Source organism: Ixodes scapularis, unplaced genomic scaffold, assembly GCF_016920785.2.
Source record: "Ixodes scapularis isolate PalLabHiFi unplaced genomic scaffold, ASM1692078v2 PGA_scaffold12__126_contigs__length_90152505, whole genome shotgun sequence".
NCBI classification, from domain to species: Eukaryota; Metazoa; Arthropoda; class Arachnida; order Ixodida; family Ixodidae; genus Ixodes; species Ixodes scapularis.
The window spans coordinates 83,997,413-84,016,531 of record NW_024609838.1 but is presented as its reverse complement, the minus strand read 5'-3'; the positions used below and the strand labels follow the sequence as shown (position 1 = coordinate 84,016,531).

The window sequence follows — 19,119 nt, the reverse complement described above, 5'->3', positions numbered from 1 at the left end:
GCTTTCCGAACTCGTTTCGCAAGAACCGCCAGTCAAAGATCACGCGCTAAAGCGACACCGGGCGTCGAGCGCCAGGGGCCCGCCGAGCCGCCGCAGCGTCCTTAGCGCGCACAAGCGTCAAGCGGCCGAGAAATCTAGAGGCAGCGCCGAGCGCCGAACCCCCGAGCAAAAAATATAAGCGCAAGCCTGTCATGACTTTGTAGAGCGAGGCTCCGCCGAAGAGCGCTCTGAGCTTCAAAATACAACCAAAAGGAGGTCTTCCAGAGCCGACCTGGACGCGTTGAGCGATCCTGTGAAGGATCCTGAACTAAAATTCAATGCACCAAAATTTTAAACGAGACTCGATTGTGCAGATAGTAAACCCCATATTAAAAATCTAAAAAAAAAAACTAAAACAATATATCTATAACAACTGACAAAGATAATTTAATATTTTTTGCATATTGTAACAGCTCCGGGGTCGTCCTTGTTGTCGGGCTCCGCTGGAGCCAGGCGCCGACCAGGACATCAGGCAGAAGGAGCTCGGAAGCAGGGCCGCTTTTGACAGCGGGTTTATTTGACATTTGTACAGGGTCGAAAAACAGCATCAGCAGACAGGGGTCCCGAAGAAGTCCGCTTCTTTTAACGGGGCGCTCTTCCCTACATTCCCCACGTAGGGATTTCAGCTAGCTATGTCAGCTCCTCCCCCACACACAGCGACACACCCTCGTCTCCGCCCACAGACGCCATCAACACCATGCAGATTAGCTGTCCCAAAGACGTGTCCGCTTGTCCCCCGAGGGGTCGGTGGGGTCGGCGCGGCGCGCATCCATGATTGCTGCTGCAGCGGCTTCCTCTTCCGAAGGGAAAGTAATTGGGTGCGGGGCGCCCGACGGGTGGGGTCCACCTGGGAAGTTCGGGAAAGGATGCATTGATCTCGTGGGCCACTGTGGGATTCCTGGAAGGCCGCGTGGCTGGTCTTCTTCCCACGTCGGCGGGCCTCTTGAAAGGTCGCTGACCAGCACTCTCGTCTCGCCGCCGCCGCTTGTCCTTGAGCTTTCGGGAGCCCAATGGGTTCTTGCAACGTAGAAATGCCTGGACGTTTTCCCACGTCTGCTGGCTTCTTGGAAGGTCGCTTGGACGCCTGTCGGTCTCCAAGACGGCGTTCGTTACAATATCTAAGTATTTGTAAAAATAGTTTTGCGTCCACTGCATGCAAACGCATGAGCGGGAAAGCTGCACTTTTGTATTCTTCGCAATAATAGATGTGGGAGTATCTCAGATTTCAAGGTATCATCCAGCAAAATAGCGCAAAGTCTGGAGCAGCGAATAAAAAATTTCGAATACGCTTTCTAATAACAAGAACGATCAAAATGCAAGCTTCATGCCGCGTGCTCACACTTGAAAGCATCATTTGAAGCGATTTTGTTTCTGCTTCTGCTTCGGTTATAATCGCCGGATGCGGATATCTAAAGAAGTGACTAAGTTCGTTCGTCTCCGCTGGGCAGCCGACCGTTTAGACAGGCCAGAGCACAGTGCGCGAAAAATATCGGTGGCCATTCTAAGGGTAATGTAGTTGCGAGTACTGTCGCTTAGTGGCGTCAACGCGTTACAGTCTGGCGTAGTAGTACTATCCAGAACCCTACGCCCTCTTGCCTATGCGAAATGTGCCCGTAACGTCCTTCGCGGCCGTGCCGGTTTTTATGGACCGCGGACGTTCGGTTCCCCGTGTTAGTTTAATACTGTAGATGTAGGAATTCGAGGGAGCCAGTAAGTATGAATAAACTTCAGCACGCAGCAATGGCGACACCTTCAAGTTGTGTATATAAGGAGAAGCTATATGTGGTGTCGGATTTGAACGGTTTATTATGCACCGCAAATCCGGGGGGGGGGGGGGGGGGGGGGGGGCGGGGGGAGAGAGGGGGTGGTATGTTTGGTGTGGCAGAGGTCGCCGTTTCCTCATATCAAGTTCCCAAATATCGCCTGCAGTGCACGGCGATCTTGATGGCGTGCAATGTACGTTGCGGAAGAACTGGGTAGCTAAACTCGTGGAGCACAACTTTGTGCCCGAAAGTTGAGGAACGCGCTAATTGGACTCACGCGACGCTGACGTCCAGCCGAGCGAGGTGTCAATTATTAGAACGCTCATTTCTTCGAGATCGGCAGAACGTAGCAAAGTTATCGAGGCGCGCGTGGAGCGCGCGAGGAGCGCGCTATTTGGACGGCTGCGCCGAAGACGTAGCGCCAGTTTGTCCCTACATCCCTACGCCAGGCTAAAAGTAATGCATTGCAGATTGTCCCTAGGCGACCTGCTGACGCTCCAAATCCCTCCAAAGTTTGTGTAAAAAAGAAAGTGATTCGAAACCTCGTTTGTCGAAGTTGTCGCTGACGTCAAAGTGACGTTTCCGAACTTTGCGAGAGCCGTGGTTTGAGCTGGAAATCTTCGCTTCGGATCGAGGCGAAGTTAAACTTTGTCAACATGGCGGTGCCGTACGCTGCGGCCGAGCTTATCTTCCGCCACCGTCGGCGTCGCTACCGAGACCACCGGGACGCCTTTCAACCCCTCGACAACGACTTTCGGCGACAGTACCGGCTTTCGAAGAACGTTGTGCGTTGACTCTGCGACGACCTTCGTTCGGCGCCCGGACCCCGGAGGCGTTGGACAATCGCGTCCGCCATGACCGTGGAACCACAAGTTCTCTGTCAGTCAACACCTGTCAGTCTCCCAGATGACTGTGAGCCGGGCTGTTAGAGTTGTTGCTGCTGCCATCGTCGAGTGGCTCGGCAGCCGCTGGATTAACTTCCACGCGGAAAGCAAGGCCGCCACCAAGGAGGGCTTCGCCCGAGCCGACAGCATGCTTGCCGGTGTCGTTGGGTGCGTGGACAGAACTCATGTCGCGATCCTGGGCCCGCGAGACACTCAGACCGTCACCAAGGCGGCCTACTTGTGCCGAAAGCACCACTATGCACTCAATGTTATTGTGGTAAGTGGTGCAGTGCATCTCTTATTTTGCTATCCTATTTCTTTATGAACTGTGTATACGGTGATTCGGCAGTGAATTGAGTAGCAGCCAATGATTCCTCTGCGGACGGCGCGCTCCTCAGTGATACACGCACCGTCCGACTTCCTTTCGGACGGCACATGAAGGCGCGAGTGGAATGCAGTCGGACGGCACTTGAAAGCCCTGCAAGAGTGCCGTCTGGCGACACTCTAGACATAGCCTTTTTCAGTTTTTATTTTATCTGTCAAGTTGAGAGTAAGGCAAATGTTTATTGAGGGACCAATTACTCCATTTAAAAGGTGCAAAATAGACAAAACAATCTTTTCATCGAGTCATGTTCTCGAGGCGCGACAAAAGTGATGTTTGGCGAGGTCGTCGCCGCCGCAATACCCGTTTGTGAGTAAAAAACAGCCTTGAATGCTTTTGCACTGTGTGTCGGATCATGTCCTCCTATCGTGAGTATGACCAGTGAACACTGGGGAATAAGCTACGTCACGAAAGCAATGTAATGTAAGTTTGGACAAGCATTTTTCTCTGAACATCAGTGTAATACGTAAACTTGTGAACGATTCTGTACTGTGCATCTTTTGTGTCATCAGTGACAGTATCCCTTAGATTTGGGCTTCTGACTAGTCGAGGTAAGAGTGGTATGTGGCAGTGATAACTTTGAAATAATTCTGTGTGTGACAGTTGGAGAAGAACTGTACATTTAAGTTCTTGCATTTGTCTGCCAACATGTTTCTGATTGTAGTTTTACTAGCATACAAGGAAGAAGACCATTCGTTCTTGAGTCTATGCCAAGAGTATTCTATAGCTTGTTGTCTTCTCAAGACTTTGACACACAATGACGCGCAGAAGCGGTCTTGTTAAACTCAGATATGCATTTTAGGAAAATGAGTTTGTTCAACAAGTACTGGAAGTGACTTAATGTTTGCAGGGACCTAATATTTGCGAACTTCGCGACTTAATTAATATTAAGAATAATAGATCCTGTAGACATGTTTTCTTTTCTATGTTAACAAATATGTAGAATTCCAATTTGCAAAATTTCATGCCCACTAACTATTTCTGAGTGACACAGTTCACCGAATTTGCAAAATATCGAGCCCACGAAAATGAAGTCATTTACAGTAAAGAAAATGAAGTGTGAGGCAGAAACAGGGGGGGGGGGGGGGGGGGATCGATTTTGTTTGGGGGTGGCGACCGTCCCCCTCGCCCCCCCCCCCCCCCCCCCTTCTTGGATCCGCCCCTGCATGCAGGTGAATACAACACATGTCATAGTATGAGAGGTAGAACATTAATTTAAACCGACAGTGCTTGCACTAATAAAAATAATGTATGCTTCCTTTCTTCAAGTGTAACAAAATTAACCATAGGGGAAAGGCTTGGCCATAGATTGCTGACTCTTTAATAATTACAGCAGTGTGTTGGAATTCCTTGTGAGTGATGTGACAGACTTGTGTTGCTGCCTTCTGCAGCTGTGCGACTACAAGGCACGGGTCATCTACATAGACCCAAGCATGCCTGGTGGGGCCCATGACAGCTACGTGTGGAAGCGGTCGTCCCTTCGAAGGGCAATGGAAAGCGGCCTCTAGCCTGATGAATTCCTGCTGGGTAGGAAATTAAACTAACATTTCACAACTGTATTTGACAATGGGGTCAATGGTGAGGCCACTGCACTGTTTCTCATTGGTGTCTTCTCTCTTATGCAATAATTACCACAACAACCAACAAGGATGGATATGGACCAAACTGTACAGTGCACCCCAAACTTAACGCCGCCACTGGGTTCCCAACAACTGAGCTCGTGTCGGCTACTTACTGTTAAATTTGTCACCAAAACGTTTGGGGTGCCTTCTCATTGCGGAATAGAAGTCGGGAACCCAAACATTCTTCAGATAGTTCAACCGGCCACCGCAGGGACTGTCAGAAACGGCAAATGCCGTGGCGGCGTTAAGTTTGCGGCGCACTGTACCTTGCACATCAGAACGACTCTTCATATTTCTAATTATCGAAGTAAATGAGGTATTGCAAAAAAACAATGTAATTGATTGTTTTCCTCGTTTTTACAAGACATACTAAAAAAATTAACTAATTTTTTTCTTAAATAATGGGATTTGCACTGGTATATGACCCCATGCAGGAAAAACATAACATTCCAAGTGGTTTTGCAGATAGCATAATTGTGTCAAAAAGTTCTGAAATTTATCATTTGCTAGGAGTCTTCTACAAATCACCGCTGTCAGCTCCTTACAGGCCCGGTGAGAAGGACATTCAGTAAGTTATATGCCATAGAATTGAGATAAAGACTTTACTTAATATCGCAAAATAATTTTTGTCCCATAAATGGACTGCTCCAGTTTATGCAAGTGTTAGCATGGTTCATGTATGGTTCAGGTTGATGGAGGTATCTGGATCTGCGGGCGAAAGATGAAACATTCTGAAGATGGTCCCTTCCTCACCCCTGCCTGCAAGATGTGTGTTCTCTCGAGAATATATGCCAGGGGTGGCCAGAGTGACATGGGGTTAGAGCCTCAGACAAAACAACAAAAGTTTAAAGAGCCGTAGGAAAAGAAAGGAGGAGGGGGGGGGCAACTTTTAAAAAGAAACAGTGTAGAAGGAACAGTGCTTTCCAAAGGGGACAAATATAATTGTTGACTGCAACAAATAACACCAAGCAGCAGAACGTTACTTAAATCGCTAGGCAAAAATTAATGCTTTGGCTGGTTCGCTAGCTGGCCACTGCCCCTGACACCCGTTACGCATATTCGGTTCGAAATTCTTTCTAAAGCAATAAAGGAAACAGTGTCACTGGCCACATCAATCTGTCAAGGAGCAGTCCAGCTGTATGTACGTAGTGTAGCACAAGGCTGCCAAGACTGAGCTTTTTTTTAAAATTCTAGAACATGTTTCGTCTTTGGAACAACGGAGGAGAAGGGGGGCACGCTCACCCGAAAGCCGCGAGCCACACTTAAACCCGCGATGAGCCGCATGCGGCAAGCGAGCCGCAGTTTGGCCACCCCTAATATATGCAATTGTGAGTGGTGGCCAAGGTTCATATGACAATGCTTGATTTATTTTTAGTGTTTGATGTCATGCATGCTTGTTGGGCATGCAGGAGACAGTGGCTATCGCCTTGCCCCGTGGCTGATCACGCCAGTCCCCGGCACGCTCCAACCGAACTCTCGGGAAGCAAGGTTCAACGTGGCCCACTCCTCCGTGCGGTCTGTGGTGGAGCGCTGCATCGGCCTGTTGAAGAACAGGTTCCGTTGCCTCCACAAGCACCGGACCCTGTACCACCCACCGCAGACCGCTGCCACCGTCATTGCAGCCTGTGCAGTTCTGTACAACGTTTGCATCGCTGCGGGGGAGCCGGAACCCGAAGCTGAAGAAGGAGACGATGTAGACGGCGATTCAAGCAACGGTGGGCCTGAGCCACAAGAGCCGCCTCCTGGGTCGCCACGGGTAAAACCACTAAGTGTTTTCAAAACACTGCAGCCTCTAGCACAGTTTGTTTGTTCACTATGCCGCCAGCAACAACATGCCTTTCTGGTGGTAGCCCTGTGGGCAATATGAGCTGAAACATCCAACCTGGTTTTTTTTCTGCATATGCACTCCCGACAAGCTCCATTATCTCCAGTTTTGTCAAATAGTTGGAAGTATAAGACCTCCACTTTGCATTCCATTCCTGGTTTGCACCATAATTCTGTCAAAAACAGGCAGGCATGCCAAAGAAGTGTGAAGGACTGTGTCAGCTCGTATTGTCTGTCACAGTACATTCATAACAGCACAGACAGAAAAACATATTTAAGATTCTAACACTACACGTATAATTATAATTAATAAATTAAACTTCGACACTATTTATGGCAGCTTCAACATCACTAAGTTTTTTTTAAATTATTCAATGTCATAAACATGTCAGTCACAGTCACTGAAACACTATAAAATGAGTCCCGTTCGCGTGATGGTCTAGAGCTTGAAGCACTTACCAACATAAGACATTTTTCACTCACCTTAAGAATGAGGTACAGAAAAGCTCACGGCAAGTTCTTGCCTTGGGCATGTCACTTTGCCATTTAAACAATTTTGCAAAAAATACAAACCATTAAGTTATTTTTCTTCCGAAACTGTGTCTACAGATTTCACCTAATAGCCAGGTATGGTTATGCTAACGTTTCTTTCCGAGGTATCGGTCATACATAAAACTAATGTAACTTCTCTGGATGTTTTAAACTTGATAAGGTTTCGAAGAATTAACTAAAACCTAGGCAGTAGATGCAAAGTCCAGACCTGAATGGAAATAGGATACAACACGAGCACAGATTACAGTATTTGAAACTCTCAGGTAGTTCTAGAAACTATGCCAAGCATCCTCGGTGATGAAGCGAGCGTAGCATCATTGTGCGAGTTCATCCAAAGTGCGGAGTCCGATAGCATGCCAGGATCATATATGACTTACATTTTGTTTACTTCGGATATGTTGAGCATGGAACGACATGTATGTACTCTCTTTTAGACTAAATTTGATGGCGTTAGTCTTTCTCGAATTCAGCTTAGGCCGTTATTTGAGTGCCACGCATTGACTGCTCCAATATTCCTTTGCAATGCCGTGCAGTCTCCTTCAATTTTGCGATATATATTTACATCGTCAGCATACTGTAATAATTGAGGGAACTGAACATAATCAAAATTATCATTAGCGAAAATATTGTGCAAACAAGGACCAACATTAGATCCCCGAAGGATTTCAGAAGTTGGAGGTGTGCGGGGACGACAAGGCTCCCGAAATGTGGGTGGCGTTAAAACGCCCTGGCAAGTAACTTCTGGACCGTTTGATGAAGCCATCAATAACGCCTTATTCAGACATCTTAACTGGAACCAAATCACACAGTGCACATTCGGCTTCATAAAGTGCATATTGAGAACATTGAAAAGTGCCCATAAATGCCCATTTTCATGCCACATCTTGATAAATCGCCCCTCTTCATATGGAGACTAGTCACTTTCACTGTTAGTCTCGCCAGTATATGGACATGCTTTGAGCTTTAAGGTGCATGCAGAGGTGCTTGTTGCAGTGATAAGATTGCTGCACCATTTGCACCCTACTGTGCAAAAGTGTTTACCTTGCTGCATTCTGATAACTTTCAGCTTAATGCGAAGACTTTGTGCTAACAATGCTCCAAAAGCTCATTTCATTTTATCAAATTAGAAAGTATCTTAATGCATCACTTCCCTGCCAGATTGTTAAGTTACGCATGCGTGAATTTCCATAACTTTTGGGTATCGCTGAAAGTAATGTTTAGTTTGATACGACCATACCTCGGCATTCTCACTCATGAGTGCGATCACTCACGATCACTCACGCTCACCATCAGATTTGAGGTGATCGTGAATGAAGCCGCGAGTCTCGAAAAATCGTGATTGTGAGTGTGAGTGTGATCGTGAGGTACGTGAACTTATGAGTGTGAGTGTGAGCGTGAGTCCTGAGAACTGATGAGCGTGAGTCTGATCGCGAGTGTGATCGCGAGTTCTGAGAACTAATGAGTGTGAGTGCGAGTGTGAGCCCTGCGAACTCATGAACGTGAGTTTGACCGTGAGTGTGATTGTTAGTTCTTAAAACTCTTGAGTGTGAGTGTGAGCTTGAGCGCTAAGTGAAGTACTCATGAGTGTGAGTTTTGAGGTCTCTTGAGTGTGATTGTGAGTTTCGAGGCTCATGAGCATGAGCCTGAATCAAGACGTGAGTCTTTGGGTGGATATGAGTCCGGTGATCGCATTAGTCTGCGCGATGGCGTGAGCCTGAGGACCATGGCCAGGATGAGTCGCGGTGAGCGCTGGTATATTCTTAGCTGGGTTGGTCACGTGAGCTCCCGGGTCGTCTTAGTGGGCGAGGAGACTCTCGCTTCGCAAGTACTGCGTGGGGTTCGGGCCTTCTGAGTTGGTTTGGGTGTCGCTCGCCTGCTCCTTCGCCATGTGAACGCGGCGGTTCCTGTGGAGGGCGGAGGAGGGGGGGGGGGTGCTTGTTCTTGCAGGCTCCTCCTTGCCAGCGCCCTCCGCAATGTCTCAACCAGCTGTAGAGGGCAGAGGGGGAATGAGGAAAGGGGGGGGGGGGGTCGCTTTCGTCTCTCCTCGGCGTTCGCTCTTCGCTTCACGGCAGACTGCGAGACGCCAACGGACTGACGGCGCCTCGAGGCGGCGCGGTAACGTCGGAGTTGGGGAAGCGCTCCAAACGGCTAGCGCTCCTCTCTCTGTGGCATAGAAAGGTTCGTGTGTATTTCGGTTCCTGTTGTCAAGTTGGTGTCAGTGGGCACAGAATTTTATGATTGCGTCAACTATAACGTTCGCACAGCTGCAATAAAATTAAATGACTCGCATGATCCTCATCAGCACCCGGAATTTCATTTCTCCGTGCACCTCAACGTACCTTTCGCAATGAGTCATCACTCAGGAAGTGCGACAAAGGCGGTGTCATTATCGATCGAAGCTTCGAGTGAGGTCTTTCACATTGTGCGATATCATGCTTTTAAGTGTTGCTTGGGGCAAGATGGCGCAAGTGCAGGACAGCCAGCCGGCAATGGCCAGGCGGTGCCACGAGAGTGATGCATTCGGCGCCACAAACGGAGGGGTCTCTCTTAATGGGTCGGCCAGTGGCTAGTCTGCCCGTCGGGCCGTGGCGAGCGGCGGCGAACCCGATCTCAGCAGTCCCCGTGTGCACGTGCGCGCCATGTCCCTTTTTATTTTATGGGGTTTTTAAGACCATCGGGAGCCTTGATAGGTCCAAGTGTTGAGAGCATAATCTGAAGCTGTCATTTGGACACCTGTTTGAACTGTCTTCGTGCGCTTGCGGCGTCGCTCTATAATAATCGCCGCCCGATCGGTCTGTGATTCGCTCGTCTCCCAGGAAGTGACACAACGCAACGAGAAGGCAGCGAATAGGTTTACTATACTTCCCGGTTGCCCGTCTTCGAGAGCCGGCAGTCCGGACCCGCCGACCCTAGTTGTCGCCCGTCGTTCATAGCTGGCAGTCGGAGTCCGTGTCCACGCCTGCGGATCGTACTTCCCACGCACTGCGTACGCTAGCTGTTCCGGGCTATCACAGCTAGAGTTTCGCTGCAGAACCACTCCTGGACCGTCATGGACTAGGCCGATAAGGCCAGGCTCGCCGTTTCCGCCGGTCCTGATCCGAAGCTCGCTGGTGGAACGCTCCTGGGACCGACATGGGCCGGACCAGCCAGAACGGCTCTATCGTTCCTGCCCGGCCCCAGCCTCGTGCAGCAGGCTCTTCCTCTTTCCTCGCCGGCTGGCCCCCGCTCGCGCCTCCCTCGACCGTCCTCTTCTTCTCCCGGCGCCCCCACGACACTAGAATAAAATGTGGGTAATTAGAACCAAAATCTCCGTGCTAGAGAACAGTGCACAAGTCTGGCGAGAGGATATGAGAAGGATATTTACGCTTCGCATGAGCTTTTCCCAGAAAAAAAGTGAGCATCCTGTTTTCCGCACACCGTCACATCTGTTACCAGACTCAGCATTAAATTTGGTAGCCGAAACAAACAAAAATTTTTTCTACGAAAATCCACTATTTAAAAACTTGCATGCTTAAAAGGTTTTGGTTGCAACCGCGCGTGCCGAACGGCGCGCGCGGTCGCAACCAAATGCACGCCTACAACTACGAGTGCCGGGAACAGGTCGAAGGGCATCTCGCTTGAAGACCTGATCGCCTGATTCTCGACGTCAAAGCGAAGCAACAATCGGCCCTATTTTTCCTACTGTATTTCTCTAAATGGTTGTCTCAGAGACTCATAAGAAAACTAGTATAAATACGTTATTTTGCAAAAGGAGTCTGTCAGACCACTTTCCAAGCCTGCACATCTATTTTCGTTCACTTCAACAATTAATGTAAATTTCACTTACTTGATGCATCGCACTCCAGTAATCCACTTTGTCGCCGTGTCGCTTTCCAAGGTCTTAAAGGGAAGCGGTAAAGTCTGACGCTTGGGTCACCTGCACGACCATGGCAGTCTTTCACGCAGCAGTAGCGGCGTTTATTTTTGGGGGAAACTCTAGGCTTAGGGGAGATGTCACAGGAACCCGGAAAGGTCATAGAGACGTGAAGTTGAGACTTAATTTTATGAAAAAACAGTTCCAAAAAGGCTCACGCCGATCCCAAATGCCACGTTCACACGTGGTTTCTAAATGCGCCCGCCCACTGTCCTCGCGACCCAGGCCCAGGCGCCCAGGCCGTCCTGGACTATCCAAGTTGTTTTATTTTTCAGTCGCTAGATGGTGCAACGTGTCGTGCCAACTTCCAAGCTGCATTGCTGGTTGCTTATGGGCACACTTAGCAAACTGTGGAAGCTACGACTCAGTGGGCCAATTAGAGCGTCGCATAGAGACAGGTGGCATCTAGAATGGACGCCTGTGAGACGCTGCCATGTGTCTTACTCCAATAAATCTACTGGCTCATCGGGATTCGCAGAATTCGCCGTGTGCCGTGTGCCTTCGCTGACGGAGGCGCGCAGTGGCCGCAACGTCGCGGCGCCTGCCCCACGGCCACGGGGGAGGCACTCACTTGATCGAATGACGTTTTAGCGAACGCCCACGTTTCATCGAACGACACTTTAGCGAATAGTCGGACGCCGCGAAGCGGCGTTTTCGGGTGGGCCAAATGGGTTCACATTTTTGTAATGAGTTGCCGAAGACTGTCGCCGCGAAGCGGCGTAAAGCGCAGCGCGACGGATGGGTTAACGCGCGCCCCCGTTATTCGCTAAAACGACCATTCGCTCAAATGTCGCCGTTCGCTAAAATGTCATTCGCTCTTGTGATATGGACCCCGGCCACGGCCGGGTTGCCGGCGCGCCGGCTGGACGCGACTCCTAGGCGCCAATTGCCCGGGCTTCTCGGGCTTCGTGCGTGACGCTGTGCTCCCCTTGGCCGTTGTTTATTCATGTTTCTTTTTTACGTTGTTATGGTCTAATGCACAGGTGCTCAGAGTGAGGCAAGAATTTCTTGTAAAACAAAAATAATATATCTGATAACCAACTTTTTACAATTCAATTCTGAAACACTTCTTATCGCTGGAACGCATATGACACATATCGCGATGATTCAAGCCCGTAATGAATTTTTACAATGGTGTAGCGGACGGCAAGATTGATCAGCGCTTCGTTGAAGTGCGCTACTGCGTTGAATGAACACTTGTTAACCGAGCGACAGAGAATCTGTCTTGAACCGATGGTTACAGAAAGGCCGCGAATTTGATAATTATGCAACATAAATTATAATATATCTTGTGAATTTGCAACTAAATGTCCGGAGAAACCGTTTGTCATCGTTTCCGCGAGTTATGAAAAAAAAAAAAAAACACTCAACTTCAATTTCCCGAATGTGCTGCTAATTTCCGGGAACTTAATGCGCGAAATAATGCTAAATATTGCATTAAAAAAAACCGCCAAGTTCGATTTTGATATGGGCGGACATTGTGCCCGGGAAGACACCTTCGATATTTTATTTTACAATTAGAATAGGATTCAGGCAATGTTGACAGAGTCATAACCTGTAGTGACGCTTGTGTGCCGAACAAATCACTTAATACCCCGCCAGTATTCGTACCCGTGGCGACACCTCGAAAAGGCGAGGAGACCGATTTTCCGTGACGTTCAAGCGTACCATCAGAGTAGGCTCGTAAAGGCCGGTTCACACATCTGCCTTCCGAGCTACAGGAAAGACAGAAACGACACGAACGACATGACACCGGGACAACCGTGACAAATGATTGCTTGACAAAGCTGCTCATTGCATTATCTGCCACGCTCTGTAATACGAACATAATCGTCCCCTTTGTCATGTCGTTCGTGTTGTTTTTGTCGTTTCTGTCGCTCGAAACGCAGATTTGTGAACCGGGCTTGGGATAATAGACCAACCTCATCGCCAGTTTCGCAATGCCTCCTCTGTCGCAATGAATTGCGGGAACTGTGATCTTTCCGCACGAGGGTAAACGCCAAGGTAGTGCACGAGACGAGCCGTCTCGTGCACTACCGCTGCCTCCTGTGAAGTACAACTATGGCTGCGTCACGCACGCTCTTGACGGTTGGTGAGAACGGTCTATTGGTCAAAGCCAACGTTGGTCAAAGCGAACGGCGAGCTCTCGTTTTCTTTCTTTGTCGGGGGGTGTTTACAGATATTGCGTTTTCCTGGTTGATAACAATAAACTATTGATATCTTGGGCCTGAAATATTCGCTACAGTACACACGGATGAGCACTATATAAATAGGATTACGCTTCCAGCGAGAGCTCGCGCACGTAGAAGCGGTCAGCTGCCCTATGGCAAAGAAGACGACGTAGGCGATTGAGGAGTTTCAGCGACGATGTCACCGCCCTGGCGGCCGGTCGCCGAAAGAGAAAGAGGGAGATAGGTTAGCTGGGCGTTGGCTTTGTGTAAATGCGTTGGCCACGAACGCATTTTTTCCAAGTACAAACGAAGCACCTGGACGGAAAGCCGTGAATGTCAAACGAGCAGCGTCGGGTGACGGCAACTGACTGCGATGCACCCCTTCGACGCCTGCATCGCTGCGGTGTGTGGTCGTAGCTAGTCGTAGCGAGATGATCTTCACTTCAAGCAAGAAATCTTGCCATACCCTAGTCATGATATGGGTGCAAGTGTTCGACGACGTGGGCTCTCTCACGTTGGTGCAGTTGTCATCAAGAAAGGTACATATCAACAATGTTTGGCGTTTGAGGCTGAAACTATGACGCATACTTTATCTAAACCTAAATTTATCGGTCTGCGGCTACAAACATTTTCGTTGACGTTGCTTAGATGATGTAACCATTCAGGCCTCGCAGTAAATGGTGTTGCGAACTTTTCGGTTGTGTATGGAAACCTATTTTTGCCCTAATAAAATACATTTTCAAAAGGACGCGTGCCTTCTGCTGATACATGTCTTTCAATTTACAATGCAGAGGCAAAAGAAAATTAACTGTGTACATCTACCACTTAGCATAAGCACCTTTTGCCATTCATTCTTGAGCACACTCAAATATCAGCTTAGGTTGCTCTTGTTTCAGAAGCTTTGCCCTCTTTTGTAAAAAGAAAAAAAAAGTTAAAAAAAAAGCTTTACCTTTGTTCTCTTTCTGGCATTTAATACAGACTTGTTTATTTTGCAGATCGCACACAGCAGATATCACCGTGGTACATACAACTTGAACGGCCGATGAGACTATTGCTATTACAATAAAGCTTTCCACAAGAGCCAAAAGGAGGCTTGTAGGGGTGCACAAGCACATCGAAATGAGATTGGCGCTTCCGGGGCTTGTTTACATTATGCATAAAAACAGGACGATCGGCGACCAGCTGATCGCAATATAACACCAAGGATACCGATGTTTCCATACATAGAACGCAGGATAAAGACCTCAGTCGTCCCTTGTATGCTGTAGCTGTCATACTTTCCATCCAACCGCTTTTTAGCACAATTAACTAGAACAACCGAAGAGTTCGCAACACCGTTTAATGCAAGGCCTGAATGGTTACTTCATCTAAGCAACGTCAACGAAAATGTTTGTAGCCGCAGACCGATAAGTTTAGTTTTAGATAAAGTACGCGTCATAGTTTCAACGCGCCAACATTGTTGATGTGCACCTTTCTTTGGACCCAAGTACATTCGGTTCAACTTGATGACAGCTGCACCAGCGTGAGAGCTCACGTCGAACACTTGCACACATATCTTGACTATGGCAAGATTGCTTGCCTTCGACTGGCTTGAACACTTCATTTGTAGCATCACGGTAGGTCTTGGTTGAAGCGATGATCGTCTCGCACACGTAAACAAACAGAACAGCACGCTTTGTTTAATTTATACGCTACCGATCTACGGGCGCCGCAAATCTATCCCCCTCTTTTCCGCCATGTTGGATCGATCGGAGTGCCCCCTATATTCGCTCAAACTCCTTATGCGCCGACTCTATAACAATGCAAATACCTCGTTCATTGGACTTTTAAAGACTACCGAAACCGACAGATTAACCTCTACGTCACTACCTATTTCGGAACACTTGCAAAACGTTAGTTTTGGAATTTCGCGTGCATTATTGGGCACAAAATAAGCCTCACATGACGCTACAAAAAATGAGCGGTATACTAAGCCACCACTGCGTCGAGAACAACTCCTTTTAGAAAAAGTTTGGAATGATTCAGCATCTCGCGAGCGTCAAGTGTGCACGCGGCCAAAAGCACGACAGAAAGCAACAATTACGTCCGACCGTCTGGCTGCCGAGCTCCGAGCCTCAGTTTCCCCCCCCCCCCCTATAGGGCACGTTCCTTTCGTAAACCAATATCCGCTAGACAGGCCGAGCACGCGGCCAAACGGTCATACGTGTGCAAAAGGCCGCCGCGCCGCACGCACCACTCCAGCAACGTAAGCGACGTAAGCGCACAGCCAACACTACGCACAGCACACTGCACTGCATGCGTACAAAGAGTAAGGAGCATTTGCGCTTGTGCCACCTGCGCCCTGTCCGAAGCGGACACCGTAGTGCGCTGCGAACACGCGAAGAACGCATGACGTCAAGGAGCCAACGCCGCGTCGATGAAAAAGAGAGTAAGAAAAATGTCATTAGACATACGAGTAAAACAAAACGAACAAAAAAAGTGTCGACGAAATGTAGTAATATGGTTGCTGAGTAATAAGCTCTGTCGAGCATCGAATGTCGAAGAAACGATCTTCGGATGACACATCGACGAAACAAATGTTGAAGAAACGATCTGCCGATGAAACATCGCAGTGTCGATGAAACAATCTGTCTATGAAACCTTGTTCGACGAACTGATTGCCCATTATAAAACTGCGTGTCAAGAATGACGCGGCTTGCCACATGAAAAGTGGCGCGCCCTACATGATCGAGAGCGCGACAAAGAACCACATGGGGACGGCCGCAAACCCCCAAGCCACTCCAAACCAAACCAAGCAAAGTCATGCCAAAGTGAAACCAATCCAAACGAAATCACTTCAAGGACGGCTGCATGTATCAAGATAATGAATGCTGACAGTATTTTATAAAGGCCGAGATGACTGAAAAACAATGCCAGCCGATGATTCTCCTTAAATCGCAGCCTACTCCGGCAAGCACGGTCGATCAACAAAATCAGAAGCAACTCAAGTGAGAAGAAAACTCGGCCACCGCGGCCTCTGTTCATAGAATAGCATACGACTGACAGACACCACTGTCAACAGGGATTATGGTGAGATTTCAAACCGTCGTCACGTGAAACCACCCTACCTAATATAACCGTTCTCCCCCCCCCCCCCCCCCCCCCACACACACACACAAAAAAATATGGGTCGATGTCCATATGTTTACTATATATACATTCTGCATAAACTTCCGTAGAAGTACCTGTGGGTGGCACAAAAAAAGAAACGGAGGTGATATATGTAGTAATTGTTTATCTGTGTACAAATGAGCGAGGTATGCACAGCGAGGCGATGTTCTAATCACTGCGACATTGTCTGTGTAACCTGTCGGAAGGCGCGTTTCTGTTTTCCCGCCGCCCTTGTCAGCAGGCGAAAGTTAAAAGCACCCGCTTTAGTCAGCTTGCATTTAGTTTCTTTCGTAATTCATCCAGGTTTACGAAATTTGGTAGAAATGTACGGAGCATAAACATTAACATAGTGCATTTCTTTCAAATTGGATGAGTGGCTCAGAAGTTTCCCCGCCGCACGACTCACGCGAAGACAAACCAAAGGCTTGAGAGAAACAAAAGAAAAGCACAAAGAAAGCAACCGGCAAGCGTGATGACCTGTGAGTGTGAGGACCTGTGAGTGTGATGAGCGTGAAGACCTGTGTGAGGACCGTGAGGACCTGTGTGAGTGTGAGGACCGCAAGGACCTGCGAGTGTGAGGACCGTGAGGAGCTGTGAGTGTGAGGACCTGTGAGTGTGATGAGCATGATGACCTGTAACAGTGAGGACCGTGAGGAGCTGAGAGTGTGAGTGCCGTGAGGACCGTGATGACCTGTGAGTATGAGGACCGTGAGGATCTGTGAGTGTGATGACCTGTGAGTGTGAGGACCGTGAGGAACTGTGAGTGTGATGACCTGTGAGTCTGATGATTCGTGATGACCTGTGAGCGTGATGACCGTGATGATCTGTGAGCGTGACGACCGTGATGATGACGGCGAGTGAGTTTTGGTTTTGCGTTGAGCCGTGAGGGTGAGTCCGGGTGATGATCCTATTTTGAATAAATCGTGATCGTGAGTGGGCGTGAGTTCTGATTGAGGATAAAATAGTGATCGTGAGTTTGAGTGAGGACAGCTTAAAATGCCGACCTATGGATACGACCTTCGTATCGAACGTGACTTGGTTCTGAGAAATTTCGGGACATTGCTCATTGTTCGTCGTGTGTTTGGGCAGTTTAAGTAGCTCCATTGAGTAACCTCTCACCGTTCACTGATGCACTGCAGAGAGGTTACGCCTGCGGAGTGAACATCGCAATTTCGTGAATCTTGCTTCGCTGCAGTGCAGCCTGAAGTTAAGGGGTGAAACACCCCTTCAAGGTGGAATGGTTCTCAACTGCAAGTCAAACGTGGACTTGAAAAAAAAAATAAGCCTGGGTGAATGCTGATTGTCAACTTATATGTGGCAGTAAAATTTGCTAAATTAAACTGAGGTATTAGTTTATCTGCTAAACCAGAGCATTATGACAAGTTGCGTGTATTGCTGGCTGCAATTATGCTTCTTTCTTTCAAATTCAAATTTCAGTCGTGGATACTTCACCCTTCAGTATCAGGAAAGGGTTGAACATTCACGTTCACCAAACTTGGCTGGGCTGCTCTTTAGGTTTAATTGTTATGTTTAGTTAACACCCTTTTTACGTATGGTTAACACCCACCTTTTTGTAGATGTAGTCGGCAGTGAAATGAATGCTTGGGAATAACACCAACAATTTCAGCTGAACTTTTTAAAGGGTTATTTATTTTCCACAGGCTTTCTTTGTCTCATAGTGAGTCTCTACGTGTAAGATATATTTTTAAATTTATTTATGCTGGGAAGTGGCTCTACAGAAGGGGAAAGGCAAAGAAGTGTAGCAGTTTTAGGTGAGGAAAGACCAGCAGCTTTGAATCTTGGCCAGAACCGAACATGTTTAATCTCATATGCTTGTCATATCTTTCGGCACACGAGCCACAAAAGCATTGTATTTTATTTAAACAGGCCAACACACGATTCTTAAAATAGTATTTTGCAGTCGATTGAATCATAATTAAGGTTACGCTTATGGTCCAAAAGTGTTTTTTCTGCTCCAAACAGTGTTCCAAAATAACCCAAATAATTCCCATCACTAGTGTTTCTTGTGTTCTAGCTCACCTCTCGCCCAGGTGGAGGGACGAAATCGTCATGGTACCAATTATTTAAAGCCGACGTTGGGCTGCCTATGTTGTCATGGCGATACAGCACTCTTCCAGGCTCACTCTCACCTCCCTGTGAAAGCTCACCTCCCTGTGAACACAACTAAGAAAGGCCTCACTGTGGCCTTTCTTAGTTGTGTTTTTTAATCCCCACAAGGTATTTATGCATCTGAGGCAAGAATCCACGCACAATGGATTGTTTCTTGATGCCATGTCACTCTGTTACCAACATGTCTTCTTGACCCTGCAATCTGTGGTTTTAGTACATAGCAATTTTCTTGTGACTTGCAGGACGGAGCTGCTGTGGCTGCATCACACGAGCGTCAGATTTACGCGAGGGGCCTGGCTGTAAGGAATGCCCTGATCGCGCAGTTCCCTCAGGCACGACGACGGCAGGCCCGACCGACCTGACAGCGGCCTTCACATCGTGTACAGTAACGACCAAACTGTCTGTGTTACTATTTTTTTAATTATCTTTCTTTTTCTTTCAATTTTCCTTTTTGTTTTGTACCATTTACTGCATTTGAGCCCTAGGGATGCAAAGATTGAACATTTTGTGATAGCACCTTAAAGTGTGTGGTTCAGTATTTTCAATGTAAACTGTAAAAAAAGAACCTGTAAAGTGTGCTGCCTTTGTTTTTCTAAGTTTAGTCTTAGCCAAGAGAAGTCACTAATCAGATCAGCAAGACGCAGGTAGAGAGGCATACCTACTGCTCTGTGTCGGGGTTCTCAGAGTTT

General features: G+C 48.0%; 1 pseudogene; it reads left to right on the top strand.

The window, feature by feature from the left end:
- The first annotated feature begins 2,732 nt into the window (after positions 1 to 2,732).
- Positions 2,733 to 18,819, top strand: LOC115319057 (annotated as a pseudogene).
- Positions 18,820 to 19,119: the final 300 nt, after the last annotated feature.